The sequence below is a fragment of the Polypterus senegalus genome, chromosome 5 (assembly GCF_016835505.1).
Source record: "Polypterus senegalus isolate Bchr_013 chromosome 5, ASM1683550v1, whole genome shotgun sequence".
Taxonomy (NCBI): domain Eukaryota; kingdom Metazoa; phylum Chordata; class Cladistia; order Polypteriformes; family Polypteridae; genus Polypterus; species Polypterus senegalus.
In genome coordinates, this window is record NC_053158.1 from 107,576,654 (window position 1) to 107,589,200 (window position 12,547).

Genomic DNA, 12,547 nt, shown 5'->3' on the forward strand with positions numbered 1-12,547 from the left:
ACTGCAAACCGTTACACATAGTATTTCCATGAACATAGAACATTTATTTATAGCTTTACAAACCAAATAACAAGTAACAATGGAATAAGGAAAAGAATGGCACTGTTCTTAGGGAATCAATCTATTTCATATAAGGCGTTTTAAATGAAATTATCATACAATTTTCAAATCCCATATTCTAATTACGGTTTACAGAGGATGAGAATCTATTCTAGCAGAACTCAGACAAGCCAGGAAACCACAGTGAACATAAAGACAGTCTATCGCAGGCCCCCTTACGCACAAACCCACATGGGGCCAATTTGAAGACCCCAATTAACCTAACCTGTACGCCTTTGGGGATATGGGAGGAAAATCCAGACAAACACTGGGAAAACGTGAAGACTTCACATGTACAGTAACCGGGCATGGAATTCCTTTTAGATGAAACTGCAGTCAATTAAAATTACAGACGAACAACTGGACAGGTTACACTTCTACAAATAATCAATCTTTACTAGATAGCATCGTTCTAGTTAAATATATTCATGCACTATTGAGATTACAGTGAATATTTAAATGGTTTGACTTGTACCGTACGTAACACTGAGAAGAAAATGACATGTAACAGACTGGCTAAATCTTACCACGTTTTACTGTAGGATTGCAAGTTAACGCAAGTTAACAGAGCTGCAGAGTCTTCCTACTAAATATTAACTACTACCAGCATCGCGGCTGGGTAACAACTTGTAAGATTTATTTTCACTTGTGTTTAGACATAGATCGTTCATTCTGTACAAGTAGCAAAATGATCAGTTGAATTACGGCACCAACGAGGTATTGATCTTAACGTTTGTCTCACAGAGTATCAAAATATTAACAACTATGCTGCACTTCTCGCGGTTTCATTGTCTGTTTAAGTCTGATGACAGTCTCACATGGGTTGACTTATTTAAAGCATTTTGAATGCAGTTATACAATTTTGCAAAAGTCTCAATTACTCCTTTGTTAATTAGAGGAATACATAGGCATCAATGGAAATAACATGCTGTTACTACATATGCGATATACTTCAAATAAACACTTTGTGTGAGAGGCCAACTATTTTCTTTATTCATCTATGTGCCAAATCTAATTTTAAGGACGGGGTGGCAGTACTGACCACTGGGCAGGAAACAGTTTTGTACAGTGTGGCAATCCATCGCACATCACACTCACTTAACATATTCTGTGACTGGTTAGACTCACCAATAAGCCTAACAAGAATTAACTAGGTAGCAGAGAATCCCTCCACAGAAGTGTTGAGAGAATGTGCAAACCACACAGAAAATGACCAGGCAAGGGTCTGAAGCTGAGTTCATAGATTTGGCAGGCAGTGCCACTAACCATTGTGGCACTCCTAGCGATCATCTCTGTAAACTACTTAACTCTGCAGCAAAGCTTAAACCAGTATTTTACAGTCCCACCCTACGTGGATTATTTGAGTGCTGACCTTTGCTCATGTGTTGCATCCACTGAACATTTCATCTTTTCAATTTGATTAATGTCTTAAATACACTCTATTACAGTAAAATAGTTGCACTTATAGTGGGCAAATGTTCTCAAAAATAAGCATATAGAATTTGTGATATGTAGTCATTATTAAGCAAGAGTAAAGTAACTTTTGTTTTTGTTCAGAACAAAGCCAGCGCATAAATTCATAAAGGTGCTAATTGGTACATCCAGGCAAATTTTATGGAAAGCTTTCTCCAAAGAAAAAATGGTTTGCAATGTTATGAGGAAACTGTTATTGAATCCTCGGAGTGTCCTCCCATGTCCTGCTGGTTAGAGTGAAGAATGCAGCTGGCCAGGGAAGCGTGCTGAAAATATGCAGGCACATCCTGAAAGATGATAGCAATATGGGTTGAAACATTGCCTTGTTTAGTAAATGATAGTAAATGACTTTCAATGAAGAGTCATACAGTGGGTAATGGGCTGTTCTTTACCTGTTTCTGCATGGTCAGACTGTTCCTAACAAGCAGATTCTGGTTCTCACATCAATGAAACCCTTTATTTGAAACATGTAGTGCTTAAGACGGTTGTTTGTTTGCAAATCGGTAGTCATTAGTCTGACCAGAAGAGCATGCCTCTTCTCCAATGATGACACACACCCATCTATTACAATCCACCCTGCCTAAGTCAGATACCACACCAGATACACTCAGTAATAGTGGGTGGTCATTGCCAAATATCCAAGGTATTAGTCTACAATCACTGGAGAATAACATAACTTGTGTTATGGTAAACTCAATGCATGACTTCTTAGTGACAGTCATGAGTGTAGCAGTCTTGCAAAAGTATTACTTGCAAAACTGGCCCAACTTTTTGATCATCCATCCTGACTGCTGTGCAAGTTAGACTGCTCCTTCTCAGTGTCACTATTTTGTTGTCATATCATGTATATTTTTAATCTTTTTACAGACAGATATATTTGACAGATACATTTTTATTTTATTGATTCCAGGGCTAACTGCAGTCTTACAGCAGCCACCACACAATAATTACACAAAATACATAAATACTATATGAAAAAAAATGTTATATGTGTGAACATGTTACAAACCTTAATGTCATGATTTTAAACTCAGGTACTGAAAATGTGTTTCAAAATGGCTTTTCTTTCGATCCATGCCTTCAAGTACCACTGTAAAAGTTGCTTTGTTTTTGTTTGTTTTTTTTTGCTCCAAACAATTTTATAGACCAGGACAATTTCTGGTTTATAAATGAACTCTTTTTAATTAGACTATTTGTTTTTGTAATCTTTCTACATTTAGAAATACCAAGTGGCACCTGTGTTTTATTTAGGAAACATTCTAAAAGTGGGAGTGGGTTTTACATCATTCATAGATTTTTTTAATGATCCCCTTAATGAATTGGTGATTGCTAGGCAGCACACACTTAGTTCTTTAATATTTGCTTTGAAAAATAACAACCAAAGTAAAAATAATAAAGTCAAATGAAGCAGAAGCGGATTAAGTAGGTTCTGTAGTGGACGTATAAAGCAGAACCATAACTGAAAATAAGGATTGGTTTCTTTTGCCTACTCAACTCAATACCTACAGTACAGTATCTGTTTATATTTCTTAAATAGACAAGACAAATCATAAGGTTCATTCCTGAGTTTGCAGACAGACTGCATAAAAGTCAACAACAGGAACTGACCAAAAAAAACCTGAAAAGGTATTTGCATCTCAGGGCTTGCATCCATGCCCTGCTCCTTTTGCTAGCCTGCTAAGTGCTTCATCCAATTACTCTAAAATTAACTGGTTATGTTTGAAAATGTCCAGATGTGCTTTACACAATGAAAATGATTAGTCTTCCTGAAATTCTTAAAATACTGCAGCCTTACTTTTTGCAGGAAATTAGTTCTGGATTCTAAATTAAAGACATTCAGAAAGTAACAAATCACCTTCTCAGGTCACATCAACTTTAATATGCACCACGAGTAAAACTTTCTTATATAGTAAATGAGAGTTTTGAACTCCAAGGAACAGTCCTTTCTTGATTATATTTTTAACACTTAATATGTTATTTTGACTAATCATTACATTAAGTAGTTAAAATTGCATTTTTAGTTTCTAAAATATGATATTGAATATTGTGGAACCCTTTTTGGGATTTATAATTACCAAATTTATAATTATATAATAATTATATTTTGACAAAGCAAAGCTGACATACTTTCCCATTGGCATCTCATTCATTATCAAGCAGAGATATCGGTAAATATACTTTGACTTGGTAAAATTCAGATTACAGTTTTTTTTAACTGACACCTTTATACATGGTGACTTACAACATTTGAGACATAATTGCTTACATTTCATTTGTTTTTCCAGTTGCAGTGCAAGCAGGAGAATCGACTTGCCCATACTCACACAGTGTCTATAACACGATTTGAACTCACAACCACAGGGTCTGAAGTCCACAGTTAAACCTACCTGTTCCATTCAGAGTGAAAACAAATGTTCGTTTTTGGGATTTGTGATGAAAATCAGAATGTATGGAAACAAATACACAGGTCTTAAGGTTCTGAAACTCTCAGGTAGCAGCATCATCTGGTGTTATGCTCAATTACATTTTAGATACCCCTCATTTTTATTTTAACATATCAATTTGGGAGTTTGTATGACCTCCCCATATCTGTCTGTGAGGATTTTCCTTCCACACCCTGGCAGTTCCAAGTTTACTCCGAGTGTATGCAAGAACGAGTCATGCCATGAACTGCTGTAGTCCTTTGTGAACCGAAATTGAGTTGGAGACCATTACGTTCAATTTTAAATTAGCATTCTATGTTAATATAGAACATAACATTATCACTGTGACACAATATAATTTATTAAAACTAACCATAACATTATCTTTATCTAATTCAGTCTAATCAGAGTATAATTACAGATGTCTGCAATTCACATCATGGCCAATGAACATTTTCACTGCAAATCTCTGCAGCTTCAATCTTGACAGCGCAAACCTCTCCGACCCGCTTAATTCAGTTCATGGTCACGGGGGGACCAGCGAAATTGCGCTTAGCGCAGGAATCATCCTTGAACGGGTACAAATACGCTGAAGATGAATTTGTCTGCTCAACTGTAACTATAATTCGTTAACAGAAAGCTCCAACGAAGTCAATGGAAACGCCCATCTTTTCTGATGAATCCAAGTGCAATTATAACTGTCTCTGATTTTGTCAAGTAAAATGGAATTGCGAGTATCTAAATCAAGAATACGCACGAAACATTAAATCATAAAACGGCTTACCATATGTAGGCCATTTCCCATCATATTTCAGTTTTTAAAACCAAACTGGGACTTTTACGACTCGCTTGAGGATTTTCTAATAATCAAGGAAGACAAATCAACACCCTGCGGTCAATTAAATAATTATCCTGAAACGACTTACAAATCGAATACGGGATTTCACTGCAGTTACTCTTATAATAATTTCTTTTGTCATTTGTTGTCTTTATAAATGCAAGATAAAATGAATATCCTCACGAAAAAAAAAAATGTATCAAATTTCGCTACAACTCTTACGCGTATCAGAGTCCTGAAGGCTTATCAAAATGGCGGACGTGGGGTTGCGCCTGCGCGGTATCGTGTATATTGCAGTGCATCGTGGGACCTACGCGAATCCGCCTGGAGAGTTTAAGGTGAGGTGGGGGTGGTGGTTTCAAGTTGGCGTAGACAGGTTTTGGTGGTTGTTTGTTTGTTTGATTGATCGCTCACTAGTACTGTATCTGCGCCTCGTTGAACGGTGCATCTAAGACGCAGTGTTGGTGGAACACTGACAGATTTTCATTGTAATTGTCTTTTATTTATAGGTTAATTTTCCTCTGAACTGAGCTCATGCCGATTTGAGCCTGCTGATTGTTCGTTACGAATGACGAATTAATCAAAAGTAGCATTATGCGCTTTGTTTGACTATGTTAAATTATAGTACCGACGGATCCCCGTGGCTGCAGATTTTTGTTCCAGCCATTTTTAGTAATCGGTGAGTCCTTGCACCTGCAATTGATGACTTTATTTAATTAGTGGCTTTTTCTTAACATATTCTGCATTTGGAAAAGAGCAGTAGAGTGGTATTTATACAAAAACAGAGATAATTACAATTTTAGTCTTAAGTTTTTCATTTTGTTTGTTTGTGAATTTTGCTCCGTTAAGTGTAAAATGATAGAGACCAGGGCAAATTTTAAAATGAAAGATGGATAGACATTTCAAAATCGAGTTTGATGAATATTATTGGAATGTAATTGGAATGTAGCAAGCATTTTACTGTGTTGTATAAGGGCATTTTTTTGTCTTGTTTTTTTAAGATTTTGGGGTTTTTTTTTAGATTTTCTTTATCCTCAGTTTTGTTTTTGTGGGTGTTATAAACCATTTATGAGTGAGCACACTAATGGTTCTGACACTTGAGTACCTGTAGACTTTTGCTATTCAGCATTGTTTGCCCTCACTTTTTATTTATCATAAATAGAATATACCTTAATGAGGAAACTCCTCAGGAAAGAACATGAATTAGTTGGAAAATTACAAAAGGTAGATAAGACCATAAAGCTATTGTTTGTAAATTTGGTAATGCATTTACCATAAATGTTACACTGCAGCCCTTTTCTAAATGCAGAATAAGAAAAAGAGCATCTGATTAAGTATTGCGAAATAAAATGACTCTGTGATTGTGGACCTGTTTGTATCAAAAACCTGTTGCCACAGGGTACAGTTGGAGGTCAGTAGTTTATATACACATAGGGCGAATCCTTTAAAACTTGCTTTATAACTTCCCCCCCACCCGATTTTATCCTAACAAACTATAAATTTGGCATATTGTTTAAGACCCCAACTTTGTGCAGGGCAAAAGTATTATTTTCCAGCAATGTTTACAGACAGAGTTTTTCCCTTTTATTTGACTTTATCACAAATTCATTGAGTCATAGGTTTACATACACTTTGTTAACTTTAAACAGCTTGGAAAAGTTAAAAAAATGTCAAGCCTTTAGGTAATTTTAATTAGCTTCTGATACACAATTAGCCTAATTGGAGTCAACGTGTATGTATGGTAAGGCCTACCATCAAACTCACTGGCTCTTTACTTGACATTCAAAAGAAATCCGCCAAGACATAAGAAAAGAAAATTGTAGACCCTCTTAAAAATCTGGTTTATCCTTGGGAACAATTTCCAAATGGCTGAACATTCAACATTCATCTGTACAAACAATAATACACAAGTATAAACACCATGGGATCACACATCCATCATACCTCTCAGGAAGGAGACTCATTTTTCTCTTCTAGGGAAAAATGTACTTTGGCGCAAAAAGTGCAAATCAATCCCAGAACAACCGTAAAGGACCTTGAAGATGCAGGAGGAAACAGGTAGACAAGTATCTCTATATAAAGGGTGGTCCAGATCTAATTATGCAAGTTTCATTACACTATAATTTAAGTTTATTACTCCAAGCCTATATCCAACTGAATGGAAGACAAGTGGGACATTACATAGAATATCAGTGAATTAATTCAATGTAAGTCCATTTTCGTTTATTGCAAGATATTTTGAACAACTCTTTTGTCTTGTATTGTTTTCCTGCATTGCATTAAAAGTTGCACAATTAGATCTGGACCACCCTGTACATAGTAAAACAAGTCCTGTATCGACATAACCTGAAAGACTGCTCAGCAAGGAAGAAGCCACTGCTCCAAAGCCACCATAAAAAAAAATCCAGACCAATTTGCAATGGCACATGGGTACAAAGATCTTGCCTTCTGGTTTAATGAATCCAAGATCAAACTGTTTGGCCATAATGACCATCATTATGTTTAGAGGAAAAATGGGGAGACTTGCAAACCAAATAACACCATCCCAACCATCAAGCATGGGGGTGGCAGCATCATATTGTTGGGGTGCTTTGCTGCAGTTCTCAAAATAGCTGGCATCACGAGGAAGGATAATTTATGCAGCTATACTGCAGTAACATCTCGAGCACAGCAAGAAAGCTGAAGCTCAGTTGCAAATGGGCCTTCCAAATGGACAATGACTCCAAGCATACCTCCAAAGTTGTGGCAAAATGTCTTAAGGACAACAAGGTCAAGGTATTGGAAGCCCTAACCTCAATCGGATTGAAATTTTATGGACCAAACTAAAAATCATGTTTGAGCAAGGAGGCCTACGATTCTGTCCTAGTTACACCAATTCTGTCTGGAGGAATGAGCCAAAATTCCAGCAGCAACGTATAAGAAGCTTGTGGAAGGCTACTCAAAATGATAGGCTCAAGTTAACAATTTAAAGCACTGCTACTAAATGTTGACAAAGTGTATGTAAACTTGTAATCCACTGGAAATGTGATATAATCAATAAAATGCTAAATATTTGGTTTGTGAACATTATTGGAAAAAATTACTTTGCCCTGCACAAAGTTGAGGTCTTAAACGATCTGCCAAATTTATAGTTTGATAGTGTAAAATCTGTGGAGGGGTTATAAAGCAAGTTTAAAAGAATCCACCCTAAGTGTATCAAAAATTCTGTGATATACACTAGTAGATGTGTTGCTTAACCAGGTTGATTAATAACAAGCAGTGAAATAGTGCAGCTCCACTGATTATTTGGAACACCAAGAAGTGCAATGTTGTTTTGACAGTACATCGATTGTTATAATAGTAAGACCTTTGCAATATTCAAAACCGGGTAAGTTGGACTTGGCAAATCAAGTTTCTTGTTTAATTAAAGGGACCATGTAAATAACTCCTTAAATATTCAAAAAGCCACAGGCCTAGATAGATATCTAGTAATAATGTTTACATTTGGATTTTGTTCAATTAAATTTCTGAAAGTTATGTTTTTTTAATGCATGGCAATCTTGAATTTCATGAGCCAATCCAGAAATTTCAGAAAACTTTTTTTTTTATTTTATTTTTTAAAATTTTCTTGGGAAATTAGTAGACTTTTTAGGATTTTATTCAAAGGGTAATTAATTTTTGCAAGATTATTTTACAGTCTTCATTGTCTGTGGGTTAATAAGATGCTACAGATATACTGTAGATATGAATAAGCAACTTTTCCTTCAGTTATACTGTTATATGTAGTTCTGTTTGATTTTATTAAAAATCTTATTTCAAAAGGCAAGGCTGCAGTTAGGTTAGCAGTGTGAAGACTGGGCGTGGGGTTTTTATCTTGATGGAATGCACTAACTTAGATTTAAGGGTGTTCCATCTTAAGTAAAAACGTGTGAGAGGGTGAAGTCCGAATTTTAAATTCCTACTATAGTTTTCTAGCAAAAGGTTATTCTATAGGGGGTTAGTACAAAAGATTTTTTTAATATAACCCTAAAATAAACACCAGATTATCCAGGGGTTAATATACCCAAATTAAAATGCTCAGGTTAATTTGCCAGGTTTTAAACCCTAATTTTAGATCTATTATTGAAAGGGATATTTGCCATGCTCCGGTACATATGTTTTTTTTAATTGGATGTATTTGGGACTAGGCAATTTTAAGCCTTTATATTTTAGGATATATAGGGGGTTATTAGCAAGAAGAGTAGGCATTGTGGATGGGTTCCTTTAAATGGAGTATATCTGGAATATGCTGTATGTCTGTTGGGTATAGAAAAATGCATGTGGCATAACTGTACGAAGTGTACCCGTGCATCCTACACCTCTAGGGGTGTATTCTGCACCCAACGCATGGTTTATTTACAGTTCTGTACATAGTAAACAAGCACCAAGACACAACACAGTCCCTTCTCTGTCGCCAGTCCATCCGCCTCCACTCCTCCTCAGGGTTGGGCCAGATTTGGGAGGAAGAGGACAATCATGGTGGGGACTGGCCCCTTTTTACTCCAGTTGCCCAACAAGCCTCTTCCGGCCGCAGTTCCGGGTGTGGCGGAAGCGCGGCCAAGTAGGAACCAGCAAATGCCCATGTGCCTCTTGGCTGTGGCCACAAGCTCCAAAAGGGTTGAGCTTCTATGCTCATGACCCGTGGCCCAACTGTAAGCCAAGGGGGCTGCTCTCTGTCAGACCTGGGGAGAAACATTCTTAAAAGAAGTTGCATAAGTCACATTTTAGAGAAGCTAACCACAGGAGTAATTCAAAAAGCAATTTTGAATACGATGCTAGTAGAAAATGAATTCTTGAAATAAAAAGTAACTTAATAAAGATTATTAGCATGTACTTTTTGATACAGAAAGAGTTTGATAACGGTTGTTTCACATGCCAAGCTAAAGAGGACTCAATCCTTATAAAACTAGGCCAAAAAAAACATTTGTTCAAAATTGTTAACTTGTGTGATTTATTCCATTTTACATTTCTGATCTTCCAATTGTTTTATGGTGAGCTGGAGTTTATACTGACTGGAAAAAGTCATGGACACAGTGATAGTTCAATGCCCACTCTCACAGGATCAATTTGGAATTGCAAGCCAACCTATAACTTGTATGTCTTTGGGAATGTGGGAGGAAACCCTAAACAGACAGTGTTTGGAGATGGGATTCAAACTTGAGTCAGATTAAGTGGGTTTGAGGAGATTATGTTGTAATTTATTTTTATGTTTTAGTCAAAATTAACCATCTCTGAATATGAAAAAACATAAAAGATAAAGAAGGCTTGCCAAGATGAATATTCTGAATGTAAAAAAAAAAATTCCAGAGTGTGTTGTATTTGACAATGTAGACACTTCTTTACTATTATTTCATCCCATGTAAACAGGGCCAGTGTCATTCTAGTTGTTCGAGAATAAGTTGGAAGTATAACACAAGAGTAGCAGTTTTGTTGGTAGTGGAATAAAAAAATACAAACGATAGGGTAAGTTGTATAGCTAAATTTTTAACATTGTGATTTCCCCTATTGTTCACTATGATCATACTATACTAGAGTTGCCTTTGAGGCCTGAAATGTTTTTGACATGTACAGAAGTATTTTATTGCAAAGGTGGTGAATTGTGGGACACAGAGTGTCAGTCAATCAGTCATTTTCTGACCTACTTAGTTCTAAACAGGGTTGCGGGGTGTGCTGGAGCCTATCCAAGCATGCACAGGGCAGGAACAAACCCTGGTCAGGGCAACAGTCCATTGCAGGGCGGGCACACACCCCAGCCACATTCCAAGGACAGTTTAGTATTACCAGTCCATCTAACCTTCATGTCTTTAGACTGTGAGAGGAGACTGGATCACCCAAAGGAAACCCACAAGTACACGAGGAGAACATGCAAACTCCATGTAGGGAGGACCCTGGACAAAAATCCCAGTTTCCTTACTGTGACACAACAGCCTGCTACTGCAAATAGTGTGCTTATTAATTAAGTTTACAATTTAATGATAGCACATAAGAGCAAGTTCTAGTTTGATCACAGACATGGACACTATTTTGTGTGCATCTAATTTTCTGGCTCTCTGATTGACATCTGCTTTATATTTATCTGTTTCAATCTCATCTGATCATTCCTTTGACCTTTAAGCAGTTTGTGGTTAAACTGTTTGTAGGGTCATTCTTCTTTTTCCAGAGTCTGTTTGACAGCACTAAAATGTTTTAGAATTTTAAATCAGCTGAGACTTTAGAAATATCAATATAAACTTAAGTGTTTGTGATTTATGAGCTGTATTGTTTCGTCATCATTTGGTGTACTGCCTGCAAACAGTTTCAAAACATTTATCCACCTCACTCTGTCAATGGTTATTTTCTTGATGTCTGATTATTGTTATTACAGCTCTTTATTTAGCATACACCTTTCCCCAAGGTAATCTGTATAATCAGGAATCATGCAATATATTATGGTGCTATAGTGCTTACTTGAAATCAGTTTAGATTAACACCCTCTGGGAATGTACTAGAACTGGTGCAGGGCTGTTAAAAGAACTAGAGGGGAATCTATTAAGAACACACAACTTAATATATTCTCACTCCCACTTTTTACAGTTAATGATTTTATTTTATTGGGCATTATTAGGTGCAATGCAGAATCAAACACTGGTTGGAGCTTCAGTGTATTGCAGGATTCATTCACACAGATCAGCATGAGGTGGAGATCTCTGCAAAAAAATCTCATGACTAGTGGTAATTTCATTGTCCATGGCTTTCCAAAGACTATGTGCAACTATTTTATTTATCCAAGTATTGAGATTCTTCGGCCCTGAAAATGGATTCCTTGACTTCATTTATCTCCAAACCCCCATTACATAAACCTTTTCTGGTTCACTTTGTACTTTTAGTGCTACAAAAAAAAGCACCTACATGATCTCCAAAACACCACAGAATTTTTTTACTGAAGTTTAACACTTATTCTTCAAGGAAATTTGTCAGGATAGCTCAGTTTTTCTTTTGATATCTTGAGTGGAGCACAATGTAGACATTTTTGAAATATCAGAGTCCCTAACTAAAACGTTTTGGAAAGTTTATGGATTTGTCTATCTATTACTGTTTCAAATTTACCCTGAGAGAGGTTATTTTGACTTATATATTTTGTATGCTGTTATGCTCAGATACTCAATTCATAGTTAGTCCTATATGGGGAGAGGTGTGCATTTACAAGATGCTTGTACACCAACTCCGGAAGGGAACATCACTTATCTAGACATAAATGTAGGAGGAAAGGATTAATAATGTGTCTCTATGTAAGCATAGAGTGAAAAAATACAGTATGTAATCAGTGTTTACATTACACTAAAAACAATCTCACAGCTGCAATATCTGCACATTATAACGATTCAGTATTTGCCTGACATAATTTATTAGCAATGCTGCAGATCTGCTGTCATCATTGTGAGAAGCAGCCAACAATTTTAGATTGAGACTTAAGTAGAAATTTTAACTCTTCATTTGTTTAAGAAGGTTGAATTACAATTAGTCACAGACCCCACACAACCAACAATTAAGAATAGCACATCAATTAGTGCAATTTTTACATCACTTGAATTGAAATCTTTTGGGCTACATTTTTAACTACATGATATTGTAAAGCACTGTGGAAAAAGAACATATGGATTACTAGCTCATTAAACTGCATTTCATTATCATTGTTATATTTTAATATGACTCATTG